A 17,440-nucleotide genomic window follows, 5' to 3' on the forward strand; every position below is an offset into this window, starting at 1 on the left:
GACACCTCAGTAGTTTGACTCCTGGGACACATTGATGTCCTCCAAGCTGGGAATAGACCAAGTGGCACCACTATTACTTATCAAATGCCATTATAGCAATTCGCATAAATTCCAGAAGACTGCAGACTCCCCTAGGATAGGAACTGTTCCTTCTTTGTAATTTTCTTATCTAGAACAATGCTTGGGTCACAGTACTGCGCAGTAAACATTGCTGAACTAGGTCTCATATCATTTTTTCAGTCTCTCCCCACATGTACTTTTTTATATAGTTGCAATCTTATGATAATAAAGAATTTTGTATTCTTTGTGTTGTTACAGCACCATTTTAGTTAGCCCTGACAATTGGCTAATCTCAATCTTGGGTTGGGGGGGGCGCAAAAGAGGAGACAGAGAAACACAGAGAGGGGAGTTGATAGTAAAAGTGGAAGGTGATGGATCTAGTTCAATACATGGCACACAGAAGTTTGAAATTTTTTTTTTCAATGAAATTAGAGTATACTTAAGGTGGGATTTTGTGTGTGTGTGTGTGTGTGTGTGTGTGTGTGTGTGTTTGTTTTTGTTTTTGTTGTCTAAAAAGAGAATGACTGTGCCAGGAAGAGGAATAGAAAGTGTTATCTTTTCTCTGCCTTTGGATTACTTTGGAGGAATAATATAAAGTGCTGTCAAAGCAAATATTTGGAGTCATCCTTCCTTTAAAGATGAGTGTGAAATATTGTTGCCAAAGAATAATTCATTCATATTTATAGTAAAAGAATATATCTTTATATTATCTCTTGTTTTATGATTTTGTATAAGAACAAACTCGGTACACCGAGGAGTCACTTCATTGAGTCACTCATTTGTTCATATTTATTGCATTCCACAAGCCAGGCTCTGCACTACACTTCAGAAATACCAAGTCACGATGAGCAAGACAGGGAGCTTAGCTTGATGACAGAGACACAGGCAAACCATGGAAGAGTGTGGTCTGAGCTGTAATAGAGGTGTATGTGAGGAAGGCAAGCACAGGGGAGAAGTATTCAGGCTAGAATGTGATTTTTTTTTTTTTTTTTGAGACAGTCTTGCTCTGTTGCCCGGGCTAGGGTGCTGTGGCATCAGCCTAGCTCCCAGAAACCTCAAACTCCTGGGCTCAAGCAATCCTCCTGCCTCAGCCTCCCGAGTAGCTAGGACTACAGGCATGTGCCACCATGCCCGGCTAATTTTTTTTCCATATATATTTTTAGCTGTCCAGATCATTTCTTTCTATTTTTAGTAGAGACAGGGTCTTGCTTTTGCTCAGGCTGGTCTCAAACTCCTGACCTCGAGCAATCCTCTTGCCTCGGCCTCCCAGAGTGCTAGGATTACAGGTGTGAGCCACCGTGCCTGGCCTAGAATGTGATTTTTGTTGGCTAAGATGACTCTTGAAAGGCTTTAGAGTACAAGAATGTTCTAGGTTAGGAGAACAGCCTTGCGGAAGGCACTGAGGAATGAGACTACATGATAACTTGGGAGACTTGAAGTAGGTCGCTATGACTGAAGCAGAAGACATTTGTTGGTTAGCAGCAAAAGATGAGAATGGAGAGGAGCACGAGGGCCAGATTACAGCACATCAAGGTCTTACGAGCTCAGCCTTGTCGAGGAAGTTATGGAGAGCAGGATGTGACTTGATTCACTTCATTCATTCTTTCAACAAATCGATATTGCATGACTACTGTGTGTCAGGTACTTTCCTGGGCACTGAAAATATATCGAGGTGATGCAAAGTACTCAAATTCTGGATATATTTTATAGGCATAGTTAATAGGATTTTCTGACAGACCAGGTGAGGCAGTGAGAGAAAGAGAGATGGGTTTGACACTGGCATCTTTGGTCTGACCATTCATAAGAGGGAGTTGTTATTCACTGAGATGGAAAAAGGCTATAAAATAACCAAATTTGGGGGACAGAATTAGGAATTCTGTTTTATAAATGCCACGTTCGAGACACCTATTAGACATCCAAAGGGATGTAAACTGTGGTCTGTTAAATGAATTGGCCTGGAGTTCACAGGAGAGGTCTAGGATAGAAATATAACTTTGGAGCTATCGGTATATAGACACTATTCAAGCCATAGGACTAGATGAGAATGAGAGGTGATGTTAGAGAGAAAAGGGAAGAAACCAGAGGAGACCAGCTAGGATGAAAATGTTAGCAGAAAAGAAGTCCAAAGACTGAGCCCTGGTGTTCTCCACCATGTAGAGGTTAAGGAAATGAGAAGAAGACGGCAAAAGAAACCAAGATAGAATGCAAAACAGAAGGGAAACCAGTATGGTAGCCTGAAATCTAAGTGAACAAAAGTGTTGGAAAGAGGCAAAAGTGATCAATTATATCAAAGGCTGTGATTGCCATTGTGAAAGTTATCAATGCCAAAATGAAGTCACTTATATCTAACCCTAATAAAACGGAGTCAGGAGGCCATGGGAGAAGGGCAATCATACACTATGCCTATACCAAAAAATACCACCAGAATTTTTTTTCAAACTGCAGCTCGCTACGTGAGTCACACAGGACAGCTGGCCAGACAAGTGCAGCTAGCTGCTTGTACAAGAAAGAATGCTTGCCTGAGATACTGCCTCCACTAATGAGCTTGTGTCAACTCCTGCAATAAGCCCCTATAACCAGTGCTTTCTTTGTTTTAGAGCAACTTACATGAACTTCTCTCTTTTGTCTTTAAATGCTTCCCCTTCAACCTCCCCAAACGTGCCTAGGATCCATCTCAGCATGCGTACCCGGCTTGCAATTCCCTCCTATTCCCAAATAAGCTCTCTCTTTGGAGAGTGTGGCTCTCTCTGTTGTTATTTTAGATTGACATCATGTAAGAGAAAGAATACATTGTCCTGTGTTGTATTTAGGAATGTGGACTCATGGTGATCTTAAGAAAAGTAGGTCCACTGGCTTGGTGGTGGCAAAAACCGGATTAGGGTGAATTGTAGAGGGAATGGGAGAAGGGAATGTGGAGATCTCGAGTAGAGACAACTGTAGAGTTTTGGTGTAAAGAAAAAAGAGGAGAGAAAGTAGGTGAAGGATTAAGTGTGAGGCAAAAGAGTTGTTTTGGGTTTTCTTAAGAAGTGGGAAATATGTGACTTTGCATATTGATAAAAATAGTCCAGTAGAGAGGGAGAAATTAATGATACAGAGGACAGAGGGAAGAATTGCTGAAGCCGTTTCCTTGATTAGACCACAGGTGATGTGATCTAATTCTAGGTAGAAGGACTGGTTTAGCTGGTAACAGAAGATAAACTTTAAATGCACGCAACTATGGAACTAGCTCCTCAAATACTAGATTTAAGGTTACCAAAACCAAAGAAGGTTCTACCTAGCCTTGACAAAATGGATGCTTCTGGAATAAGACCCTGCAATATGGTGAATTAAAAATGTTCACCACTTTGATGATGTTAATGGATAATGGCCATTTTCTAGAGGGATCTGATCATACTCACAGTTAACATTTATTGAGAACTTGTGTGCCATTCAGACTGCTGAGCTTTCCATGTATTATCTCACTTCATCCCTGAAACAACCCTTAACTACTTAACATCATATCCAATTGCAGATAAGAAAACTGAGCCTCCTTTAGAGATGTTTGACCCCTACTGGGAGTCCCACAGCTGGCAAGTGGTCAAGAATAGATTTGAATGCAGAGTCCTGAACTCTAGAAGCTGTGTTCCAGGCCCTTATGCTATGAGAGCCAGTCTTGAATGATTTAGTAGTTAAAGACTGACTTGATGGGGAGAGGAAAGGACACAGGCATCCACCCTGATGTAGAACACATAGGATCTAGTAATAGATGTCTCTATAGCATGTTCTCTTCTCTTCGGTAGATGGGGCACTTGGGCAAGATAGTAGAAAAGGTATGGAAACCATGAGGCTTTAGGAGTGAAGCCAAGAGGGAAGCTAGCGCTGATAACACCAAGTGCTTCCCCAAACTACTTTTTGAAAGGGAGCTGATAGAGAATTCCACTGTTCACTGCACACTTGCTGTAGAGGCACTAAGGCTGGAATAGGGTGGAAAGAAAGTGTTCCAATTGGGATCACCTAGGAAGTAGAGACACAAAAGTGTAGCCCCTGATCCAGGATGAAGAGAGTAGGTCATCTGACCATATCTTTGTCCCCAGATGTTGCCTTGAGCAGAAGACAGTTGCTAGCCCCAAGTCACACAGCCAAATCAACAGGGCCATTGCTGAAGGAGCTCGTGTTGGAGAAGAGGAGGCTCTGGACAGAGGTGAGTTATCTATGGAGGTTGTCACAAAGTTGCCCAGTGTCCCAGCTCACTTGCACGTCTCCTGCTGTGCATGGGAACGGGACTGGATAGCTTCGCTTCTTTGAGGCATGTAGGAGTCTATGACCTTGGGACGAAGCCAGAAGTCCCAAAGTGCCTGAGCTAACACATTGTCCCTTTCTCGGACTAGCACAATGTGATACATGAGCAGGGTGCAGATCTTTGCAGGGGACTAAAAGATTCTACAGGGGACACAGTGTCTCCTACGCGTGCATTGTGCTCAATGGCCTATGTGTTCAGATATTCCCTTGACCTTGGGAAAATTACTTATCCTTTGTGAGTCTAAATTTTCTCATCTGTCTCATAGATATGATAATAATAATGACCACATCATAAGGCTGTTTTGAGGACTAAGTGACAATGCATAAAAAGCATTTGAGCATAGTGAATAGCATAGGATAGGAGTCCAACAAATGGAGTTATTAAAATATTTGTGTAGCAGCACAAAAAGGTTAGCTTAGGAGCAGATGAAAAATATCATATTTTATAAGAAGGTAGGTGTTGTTTTGTTTTGTTTTGTTTTGTTTTGCATGATACCTAGAGAGGCTTTTTGGGTAAAAAGGTGAAGGCGGGGGCCCAGATGAGCTGGAATTACAGCATTTTAAGATATTTTCTATGCCATGCTGTGCTGTGCTGTGCTGTGAACACCTCCATGCCTTCTAGCTGGAGTCACCTCCCCACACCCCTCTGTTTGAACCGGGATCTGGGTTAGAGGAGTGCCGTCCTCAGGGCCAAGTATAGCATGTGGGAAAGCGTGCTAAGGGGGATGCACAAGGTACCAGAGGTAAAGTGGGATTGTGAACACGGCAAAAGCAAGAAGTCAGACCTAGTGATGAGCAGGAGGAGTGTAAGCCTCCCAAGAGTCCTCTGAGAAACTGGGAGGGATAATGGCTATCCAATAGTATGTAATGGTCTGAAGAATTTACATAGAAGAATTTAAAGAAATTTTATTTAAATTTTGAGGTACAACGAAACCACAGAAGGCTCAAGGACTTTAAGGACTAATACATAACTGGTACTTAGGTTGCAGTTATTACTAGCTTGATTCCAAACTTAATCATGTTGGTGAATGATTGGCAAAAATGGTGGTGGGTCTTGAAATACTAAATTATCGTTGTTTTCATGAAGGCATTTGGGTTTTGTTGAAGGACAGTGCAATAGGCTGAATAATGGCTCCCTGGAAATGTCCAAATTTTAATCCCCAGAACCTGTGAATGTGTTACCTTACATGGTAAAAGAAGCTTTGCAGAGTCAATCCAGTGAGGGATCTTGAGATGAAGAGATGATCCTGAATTATCTAGATGAGGCCAATGTAATAACAGGGGTCTTCATAAGAGGGAAGTAGGTGCGTCACAATCAGAGAGAGAGGATGTAAAAACATAATTGAAGAGGAAGGCAGGTGCTATGCTGCTGGCTTTGAAGACAGAGAAAGGAGCCATGAACACCGAGGCATGCAGGCAGAATCTCAGACCTGGAAAAGGCAAGGAAACGAATGTCCCCCAGAGTCTCCGGAAAGCAACGCAGGCCTGATTTTGGACTTCTGGCCTGTAGAAGTGTAAAATAATAAATTTGGCTTGTTTTAAGCCACTACATTTGTAGTACTTTGTTACAGCAGCAATAGGAAACTTACCCAGAGAGGGAGTTTTGAATATTTGGGCCAAAGAGGGGAAGTGTAGAGGAAGTGAGTGAGTGTGGTGTTTGTTCTCTGCCAGGCTTTATGGGCTGGCATCTGGGCCCTGTGAAAGGAAGAGCTGTTGACGGGAGGAGAAGCAGCTGTGGTCCTGTAGGACTGTAGTCCCCAACCTGGGGCCACTGACCTCTACCGGATCTGGGGCCTGTTAGGAACCTGGCCGTGCAGCAGGAGGTGAGGGGTAAACAGTGAAGATTCATCTGTATACAGCCGCTCCTCATTGCTCGCATCACCGCATAAGCTCTGCCTCCTGTCAGATCATCAGGCGTTAGATTCTCACAGGAGTGCGAACCCTACTGTAAAGTGCATATCCGAAGGATCCAGGTTGCGTGCTCCTTGTGAGAATCTAATGCGGATGATGTGAGGTGGAGCTGAGGCGGTGATGCTAGTGCTGGGGAGCGGCTGCAAATACAGATTATCATTAGCAGAGAGGTCTGATTGCACAATGAATGTGATGCGCTTGAATCATCCTGAAACCGTGGTCCCCTCTTCCCCATCTGTGGAAAAATTGTCTTCCATGAAACTGGTCCCTGGTGCCAAAAAGGTTGGGGACTGCAGCTGCAGGGGACTTTGAGGGATGCGGGCAAAAGCAACAATGTTCAGGCTCTGTATGAGAAGGTAGGAGACAGAGCAGGGAAAGGGGAGGGCTAGCCCCGCTCCCAGGCTAAGCGGTTTCTGCTCTGTTAGTGGCTGTTCCAAGCAGAGAGAAGCTTCAGGGTCCAGGATGCCTAGGGAGGCGAGGCCATCAGGAGAGCCAGCAATGTCACTGACAGAATAGTGCCTGTTTGGAGAAATGCTAGATATCCCTGAAGACTCCTTGAAAAACTTGACGGACAGTCAGTTTGAATTATCGTTTCTCTTCCTTCATTTGTGGGGCCTGGAGGAACTTGGATTACAAAAGGGTCCTAACTGCAGTCTTCAGAATCCTGATACGTATTGCCAAATGGTTTCTAGGATTTATTTACAACATTCCCAGGGAAAGGCACTTGCAGCAGACCTCTTCAAGGTGGACTGTATTAAGAGACCGCAAATCAAAAGGGTAAGGATATATTCTGACCGCTAGGTGGCCCCATTCCCATGGACTGGAGGATTTGTTTAATGACCTCTGTGCCACAGGGGCTTTTAACACATCCTAATGGTTTGCTAGAGCAATAACCTGGGTAGACAGTAGGCACTGGGTACGACTTTTTTTTTATTTGTTTGTTTTACAGGGTTATATTAATTCAGAGCCTCCTTTTTTTTTTTTTTACTCTCCCTTTTACTTACAAGTGTTTGTCCACCTGCACCACGAACAAGGCCTTCTCTATGAAGTCACATTGTTCTCTGTTACCTAGGAGGCTTGAGATGTGGAAGAGAAAAACACTGAAATTCTCCTTTTACAAAGATTTAATATTTTTTCTTCTTCTGAGCAGGATGGAAGGGTAGAATATACAAGGATTTAAGTGTTTTTCACTTTAAATGTTGTTGGCTATAATATACTCATCCACTTCCACCAACAAACATTTATTAAGGGCCTATTCTGAGCAAAATACATTTAGTAAGCATCGTGGTGGTTATATAAAATTTTTAAGAACCTACAGCTCTAACTGTAAACAACCTTAAGATTTCATGAAGGAGAACAGATACGTAAATTATTAAGTATGACTTGTGGGGAATAAATTGTATAATGTAACTGGCTTCGATCTTGATGCGTTCAACCATCAGACATTCTTTATTTTGATACTTGATACACTGTCACTTCCTTTCACTAGTATTTATAATAGTATCACACTAGGAAAACGTGTTTGACTTTCCAACAACTGACAAAATGAAATTTTGAAACACAGCCATTTTAAATCTGGCTTCCATATTTTCAGACATAAGAGAAATGAAAAGTATCCATAAAATTGATCTGAAATATATTAGAAAGTCCAGGAAATGGGAAAAATGGAGAATTTTACTATGTTCTCTTAATGACTAATGAAAAATAAAATGGAAATAAATTAAAGCCATCGTAACAGGAAAATATTTTGAAAATACTGATAATATTTGAAAAATGCTAATATAGCCTCCCTATTATCTGTTCTTCCCACTGTTTGGGCAGCAGGTTTTGCTTTGTTTTGTTTCCTAAGTGCTGAGATTTGAGATAACAGTCCTGTTCATTATATTCTGTTATCGTTGGTCTATAAGAGGCTCCCCGTGAGGTTGTTTTTCCCTTTCATTCTTACTCCCCACTTGCTTTCTCTTCCCAATCATAGACGCTTACCCTGTGTTTCATGTATGTCCTTGGCTATGTATGTATGTGTGGATATAACTTTGATTTGTAGATGTATTTTAAATGTTTTATGTACTAAAAGAAAGTTCTTTTTTTTTTTTTCACTTACTTAAGTTTGTTCAGAATGGCTCCGTAGGTAGAAGGAGGAGAGCAAAAATTACTAGCTAAACTTGAACACTCCAAAAGCAGAAAGGACCGATGCTCTGTGCCTAAGCAGAGACGGGGAAAATGGTGAGATCCCACAGCTGGCTGCTGCCACTGTGTTGTCAGAAGCGGGAGAGAAGAAATGTTTCCAGAGTGTGCATGTGTTGGCAGAGGGCCCTGAGAGAGCCAGATAGTGTTTCACTATTGGTGCAATGTGGGGCACAGCCAGGTGATTTTTCAGTGTCCTGGAAAGTAACCTGGAGTGTAAGGGCCGTGACCTCCCAAGTGTCCTGTGTCTCCGGAGAAGCAGCAAAGAGAGAGCCTGTGTGTGTGTCAGTTGTAGCCAGGCTCATAGCCCATGTTCTCATAGTCATGGCAAAGAGGATGCAGTGGTGACCTGCATAGATACACAACAGAGGCCAAATTGGAACGCAGAGTGTGGCAGCAGAAGCCACAATAGATAGACTGCAAATGGCCAAGAGCGGATGTTTCAGCCTTATTCTTTCACATTACATAAGGCCCCCAGAATTTTCGCTTTACCCCAGGGGTGAAGGAGGCCATGCAATTGGTTGAGATTTTCTTGTTTACATTGTGGAGTTGCAGAAGGCACTGGGTAAGCAGCTGTGTAAGCAGGCATGATGGAGCAAGCGTAAGAAAATCTCCTTGAATTGCATCTGGGCTTTCCGTCCTGAAGAGCAGCACAGGAGGAGAGTACCTGAAAGAAGAACTCCATCTAAACTTCAGAGAAAAGTCGTTGTCTTAACCTTAAAGCAAACTTGTTGAACCCATTTATTAGCCTCTAATGGTTTTTTAGTGAATTTCTTTTGATTTTCCAAATGCTGTACAGGATGCTCTGAGAATAGAAAATTTTACTACTTCCTTTCAATCTGGATCCTTTTTTTTTTTTTTTTTTTTTGAGACAGGGTCTTGTTCTGTTGCCCAGGCTAGGATGCAGTGGTGTCATTATAGTTCACAGCAACCTCAAACTCCTGGGCTCAAGTGATCCTCCTGCCTCAGTCTCCCAAGTAGCTGGGACGACAGGTGCACACCACCACATCTGGCTAACTTTTCTATTTTTAGTAGAGATGAGGTCTCGCTCTTGCTCAGGTTGGCAATCTGGTTACTTTTTATTTCTTTTACTTGCACGGTTGCCATGGTTTGAACCTCCAGGCTGAAGATAAATTGTGAAAGCAGACATTTTTGTCTTATCTTAGGGGGAAAGCTTTCACTCTTTTACCATTAAATATGGTATAGCTGTGTCATTTTCATAGACAGCCTTTACTAGTTGAGGAAGTCCCCTTCTATTCTTAGTTTGAGTGTTTGTGTCATGAAAGGGTACTAGATTTTTGCTGCATCTATTTAGATGATCATGTGTCTTTTGTCCTATGTTATATTAATATTGTATATTACATTGATTTCGGGGGATGTTAAACCAAAGTTGCATTGCTAGGGTAAATTCCAGTTCACCATGGGGTATAATCCTTTTTATATTACTAGATTTGGTGCCCTAGTTGTAGTAGGCTGAAAAATGCTCCCTCCCCAAAAGATATTCATGTCCTAATCCCTGGAACCTGTGACTGTTACCTTATAGGACAAAGAGTTTGCAGATGTGATTAAGTTAAGGATCTTGAGATGGGGACACTACCTAGGATCATCCAGGTGTGCTTTATATGTATTCACATGTCCTTATAGAATAGTGACAGAAGGAGATTAAAGACAAGAGAAGGCAACGAGACCAGATCAAAGACATGGAGAAAGGTATTAGAGTGATATGGCCACAGGCCAACGAATACTGGCTGTCACCAGAAGCTGGAAGGGACAAAGAATGGATTCTCTCCTAGAGTTGCCGGAAGGGAAATACCTATGATACCCTGATTTTACAACAGTATGAAAGCAGCTTCTGGTGAGAGACCTGTGTGTATTTTTTTTTTTTTCAGGTTTCACCGTAGGCGATTACAAAGGCTTTATCTGGCAGACCTCATGGGAGAAAGCTGTCCTCCCCAGCCCAGGCTTGGTGCACAGCCAGTGTATTGCAGTCTCTGAAAGGAGTTGCAATGGAGGACTCGGGCCGCTTTGGCCAGTCATGCTCTTTGTATATTTGTATCCCTAGACATGGCACTTTCATTCCTAGGTCTCTTTGTCTGACACCGTCCCAAGAGGTCTTCTTCAGATGTCTCTGCTAAGGTATCCTCATATGTGTACAGGAAGGAAGGACAGGAAAACTTTGAAGACACTTTTCCCCACTCTGATGCAGCACCTGGTACCTTCCTACTCCTAGTTCTTTCTCCTTGGCCTCCCTCTGATCCAAGGGTTGGTAAAACTGCCAGAGCCTTCTATTTGGGTCTCTCTCAACAGTGAGATGACCGCCACATCTATGCTGATCCATCTGACCCCCAAAAGGGTAGCGTTCTACAGGGGAAGTGGAACGGGAGAGCTGATGCTTCTTCTGGTGTTAGAGTCTTGCTCATAACATCGCAGTAAGTGGTTAAAGCCTTAACTCTTACACTTTTGGCTAGTTGCTTTAAGCAGTTACTCTGACACCTGGCAGATAAACTCTCTCTCTTTCCAGCTTGGCTGAGCTCCTGACACGATGAAACTGATTTTGGATTTCTGGCAGCCAGAATTCTGAGAGAGTAAATGTTTTTTGTTTGTAGCCACCAAGTTTGTGGTAATTTGTTACAGCAGCCATAGGAAACTAATACACTGGTATTTTGTTGAGAATTTTTGTTTTTATACTCAGACAGTATATTGGTCTCTAGTTTTCTAGTGATATCTTGCCTGTTTTTGTTATCAGAGTAATGCTGCCTGCAGAGAATGAGTTGGGAAGTTTTCCTTTCTCTTCTATTTTTTTTTTTGTTTGTTTGTTTGAACAGTCTCTGAGTAATTGATGCTAATTCTTCTTCAAATGTTTAGTGGAACTTACCCATGAGGTCACCCAAACTTGACTTTTTCTTTGTAGAAAGATATTATTACAAATTCAATCTCTTCAGTTGTTTTAGGTTTATTCAGATTTTCTATTTCCTCTTGAGTCCCTTTTGATATTTTGTGTCTTTCTAGAATTTGTTCATTTAGGTTATCTAATAGATTTTGGTCATTATTCTTTTCATTATTGCCTGTGATAGTTTTTGTTCAGACTTCAGCAACCACTAAATAAGGTCTCCATAACCTCCCATGCAAACATGCTTGTGTTTCTAAAGATTATTCAAATCCAGAAACTTTACGAGGCTATTTCATGGTGTTGATTGCTTTCCTGAAAAGATTCACGTCCTCTTTTATTTCAGGAAATTTTTTAAAAATGTACAGTTGACTCTTGAACAACACAGGGGTTAGGGGTGTAATTGCCACACACAGAGTAAAAAATCTGAGTATAACTTTTGACTCCCCAAAAACTTAACTACTAATAGCCTACTGTTGACCAGAAGCCTTACTGATAACATAAACGTCAATTAACACATATTTTGTCTTTATATGTATTATATACTATATTCTTACCATAAAGCAAGCTGGAGAAAAGAAAATATTATTAAGAAAATCATAAGGAGAAGAAAATATATTTACAATTCATTAAGTGGAAGTGGATCATCATAAAGATCTTCATCCTCGTCATCTTCACACTGAGTAGGTTGAGGAGGAGGAGGAGGAGGAGAAGGAGGAGGAGGGCTTGGTCTTGCTGTCTCAAGGGTGGCAGAGGCAGAAGAAAATCTGTGTGTAAGTGGACCCACACAGTTCAAACCCATGTTGTTCAAGGGTCAACTGGAGTTTCAAATATATGTTCTGTTCTATCGAAGTTTTATTTAAGGTGGGAATTTCAATGATGTGTGTTACCTGCCTTTACCTTTTGTCAGTTTCTATAACTTTTCTGCAATCATTTTTAACTCTTCATTTTCATTGAATTTTGTGGGCTCCCCTTATTTTTATCTTCTGTGTCACTCACTGCATTGTTATTAACACCTATTCCCCTTGTGCTTCTTTCAACTCACATTTGTTCAGGAGATGATTTTGTTTCCGCTTCTTTTGTGATTTCTCCCAGCCTTTATTTTATCTCTGTTTCCTCATTAAATCTTTGCTGAGTTGCTGGATCTGTGTTCCTTATTTTTGTTTCTTTCCCATAAAGGCAAATGCTTCATTAAGATTTTATCATTTATATTAAATATCTGGTGAGAATTTTTATTTACTGCTTGGCAACATTATTCTGGTGAGTGTCCCTAATATGTCAGTTGATTTTCCTGTTCCTATCATCTCCTCCCTCTCATTCTCATTTTTTTCCTCCTAGTATCTTTATGGGGATCCTGAACAGATTTCCTTCTTGTTATCCATCACTGAAACAGGTCAATTCCTCCAGATATTTACAGGAATTTGGGGGAGTGAGAGAAGACCAAGGTTTTGTGGCAAAATAGCTGGGTAGGGAACCTAAGTTTTGTTTGTTTCTTTGACAAAATCAAGTCTGTCCCCCACTGCTACAGAGAAAACCTGCTTCTGCAAAAATGGCTCCTTTGTGGGATTCCTCATTTTGTTTTGCTTGCACCACTATTTGGAAAGAAACTCAATTCTTATAGTTAGTGCATGCTTCTTCTTCCTACCATTGCAGACCAAGGACATAGAATTTTTTGCATCTTATAGTGTGACCCTCTGTTTCATGAAATGTACTTTTGTTCTGACTCTTTCTGAGATGAACAGCCACAGAATTTTTTTTTTTCCTCTGCTTCTTTGTAAGCATTTGCCTGCTTGATCTTCACTGCTTTTGAAAGCTCTTTTACCTATTTTATGATTTGGAGTTTTAACTGTCTCGTAGTCTTGCCCAAAATATCTTTAGTGCTTTTGTTTCTCTTTTTGCTCATTGCTTTTGGATGATTTCCAGAAAAAGTCAGAAATGACAATTCTATGCCACTATTTTGAAACAAGATATCTCTTTCTTGAATTTGGACATTTCTGGGCCTTGCTATTTAATTTTTTTCTCTTCTCTCACTTTACAATTTTCTTCTTTGTAGATTTATCTGCGCTCACAGTTTCATCTAAAGGAATGACTATTAAATTGTCATCTCTTCCTTGCTTCTGTCCTGTGATTATTCTCCTTTTTGCCTATTGTCAGCTTCACATAGATATTTCTGAGAAACTTCTGATATTATTGCCCTTCTCTATACTTTTATGTCAATGGCACCAGAGTTCTCCTAGCTAATCTGGCTGAAAATCCTGGAATCATATTTGACGCCTCTTTTTGTCCATTCTATATTTAAAATATCTCTTACCTCATTGTCTCTTTTTTATTTCCACTGATCACATCCTAGTCTGGACTCCACACCTGAATACCTCCAACTATTATTCTTGGTTGCTTATCCAATTAGCCTGTTTACTGTACCAGCTAACTTCTTTAAGTACATTTGACCATGTGACTTCCTTCCTCGAAACCCTCTCTGATTCATCAGCACAAATAGTGTAATCTCTTTAACCTTCCATACACTGACATCCAAGCTTTCCACTGACATAAAATTATTTGTTGTTTTCTAAAAATACTCTTCATTCATTGATTCTGTAACTATGTTTACCTTTTGTGTTTTTCCTGGTAGATCTATTTCTTCATCTCCATTTGCTGATGTAATTGCTAGTTTTCACAGTTCTGCTTTTTGAGAACAATTTTTAAATTTTTTTGACAAATTGTAATTGTATATAATTATGAGGTACACAGTGGTGTTATGATATGTGTATACAGTGTGGAATCATTGAATCATGCTAATTCAGGGTTCTGCTTAATGAAGGACTTTCAAAATACCCATTTGCAAATCGCTTCTTTCCTGACACTCTTATTATTCTTTTTTGTATTTATTTGTTGTACACATCATTGAATGTCATGCATGTGTCTGCCTTCCTCATTACTTTGTCATTTCCTGAAGGACAGAAGCCAAGCCTTTTTAAGCTTATATTAATCATGTCATATAACACTCTTGCAGGGTGGACACCATTCCTTGATTTGAATTTAAATGCTATGCTAATAGATATTTGTAGTGTATCCTAGTGACTACATATATTTGACTTTCAATATGTTTGCATTAAAATAATTTGACTATTTTAGATATATATTCAAAATGTTTTAATATATGACTGAATATATGTCTGAGATATATATCTCAAATAATATAAAATTGTTTGAGACACACACATGTATAAAACCAATTTATATATATACATATATATAAAACCAAAGAATTTTACCTTTATATAGTTTATATTTGTTTTGTTCCATTATGGCTGCTATAACAAAATACCATAAATGTGGAGGCTATAAACAACAGAAATTTATTTCTCACCCTTCTGGCAGCTGGGAAATCCAACATCAAGGAGTCAGCAGATTCACTGTCCAGTAAGGACCATCTTCGTGTTAATAGAAGGACTTCTCACTGCATCCTCACGTATTGGAAGGCTTATTCATGACCTAATCACCTCCCAAGGGTTCTACCTTTTAATATATCATCACATTGGTGATTAGTATTTGAACATCTGAATTTTGAGCAACACAAATATTTGACTGTAGTGATATTTAATTTATAATAATTTTGGTAATTTAAAGGAATAAATCTGTATCTATTTAAAGATTTTTATAAGTTTGATTTTACTAATGTAATATCTTTTAGTATTTCTTTTAATTTAATTATATAATAAGTAAAAAAAGCCCCGAGATCTACCTTCCCTTTTTTTTTTTTTGAAAAATTTGTGAGGCTGAGGCTTTTTTGTTCTATTTTCAGACCCTTAGTGAAGTAGGTGTGGCCCACTCACATTGGTGAGGGCAGTGTTGTTTACTCAGTCTATCCATTCAAATGATAACCTCTTCTGGAAACACCCTCATAGACACACCCAGAAATAATGTTTTACCAGCTCTCTGGGCATTCCTTAGCCCCATCAAGTTAACACATAAAATTAACCATCACAAACCCACCTCTTGTCAACTTAACATCCATATACATCTCCTTAACCTGTACTTAATCTCCAAATAAAGGTAATAACACGGTCATAATTTTACCTAACATGAGTAGAAATGAAAACACATTAATTAATCCCTTCTCCAACTTCTCCAGAAGAGGAGGTAAAGTCCTTGAGTGATATCCCGTATCTCCTGATATCCCATAACTTAAATACTATGAGATAAAGTTAACAATACTTAATACTGATATTACATCAAAACATCTTATTTACATAATAAGGGAATGAAAGAAGAAATAAAACAAAAATATTTGCTTAAAAAATATATATGTACACATACACAAATGTATTCATAACAAAATAAGGATCATAACAAAATAAGGAGGAAATACAATTATAGTCCTTATTTCTATAACTGGTCACAGAGTTGTAGCTGGTATTAATTAATGTAACTACCTTCTTCTACTACCCAGTCTGTATTCCCTTTGCCTTCATCAAGAACCTCAGCTGGTCATGATTCTTTACCTGGTGGGATGACCCAAACTTTCATTCCTAAAAGTCTGGGTCATGTGTAGTCCTTCCTGGATTGGGTTGTTGTAGTGTTCCATTGACCTTAATCACATGGGAGGGTAATGCAAAGAGACACCCTAAGGGATCCCCTGTATTCCAGATATTGATATAATCTACTTCCATTGTGGAGTAGTAGCCCAATTTCCCCTGGGTGATTTGGATCAATATCCCTTGCCAATACTAACTCCTGTCTTTGCCTGTTAATTCAGAAGCATGAGGGGTCCAAAATGGCTGGGTAGCAGTTTTTACTTCTATTTTAATGGAATCATTGTCATGTCTCCTGGTGGCAGCATTCCTCCTTCTGGAACACAGACCTTTAGTCTAACAGAGCATAAATTCATAGGAACAGGTAGCAAAATGTTGCTAGTGGGTTACAACGGATAATACTGAAGGGTGCCCCTCTCATTTCCACCCCTTGGTTTGTGGACCCATTGAATCCTGGCTATCAGAGAAGCAGTACCACATATTGGACACCAATTCATAGTATATACATCCTTCTGGAGAAGCTCGCCCCAGCCCTGCAAGGGATTTCCACCAAGCTGGCACTACTACTGAGTCTTCAGTATGCCACTCCATCATTGTATCACCTGCCTCAGGATGGTAGGGAGCATGGTAATACCTGTGACTGCAGTGAGAGTGGGCCCACTGCTGCACTTCTTTTGCTGTGAAGTGAGTTCTTTGATCAGAAGCAATGCTTTGTAGAATATCACAGTGGTGCATAAGGCATTCTGTAAGTTCACAGGTGGTAATTTTGACAGAAGCATTGTGTGCAAGGAAGGAAAAATCTGTATCCAGAGTAAGTGTCTATTCTACTTAGGAAAAAATGCTGTCCCTTCCATCATGGAAGTGGTCCAGTGTAATAACCTGATCACCCCCAGGAATGATCCCACATTGGGAGCTCAGTGTTCTCTGCTGCTGACAGCTTGGGCACTCAGCAGTGGCTATCGCCAGGTCAGCCTTGCTTAGTGGAAATCCATCTTGCTGAGCCGGTGCAAAACTTCCATCCTTGCCACTGTGGTCACTTTGTTCAGAAGCCCATTGGGCAGTGATAGAAGTAGGATACCCATCTGCATTGGTGAAGGCAATCTTGTTTACTCAGTCTACCAATGCTAATTCTAATCTCTTCTAGAAACATCCTCACAGACACACCAAGAAATAATGGTTTACCAGGTATCTGAGCATCTCTTATCCCAGTAAAGTTGACTCATAAAATTAACCATCACATTCGTATTTTGCCTTAATTTATCACCCGAATTCTAAAATACGGTTATAAAGTATTTGTAATAGTATTTTAATACAAATCAAAAAATGATTGCTTGACTGGATGTTTACCTGCCTCACTATCGAGGCGAGTCAAGGGAGTACCTATGGGGGTCACTTGTTTTGCAGTCACATTTTACATGTCTGGCATCTTAGTCATCATGATTCTGACTCTAAATCCATTTGGAGCCCTTTGGGTTCTAGCACTAAACATCTTTATGACTGGACTGATAGACAGAAAGATGTCTGGACTGTTTCTCTGACTACCTACATTGTAACCTGTCACTTTCCTTTGAGGTTTTCTTAAATTTAA

The sequence above is a fragment of the Lemur catta genome, chromosome 6, assembly GCF_020740605.2.
Source record: "Lemur catta isolate mLemCat1 chromosome 6, mLemCat1.pri, whole genome shotgun sequence".
NCBI lineage: Eukaryota > Metazoa > Chordata > Mammalia > Primates > Lemuridae > Lemur > Lemur catta.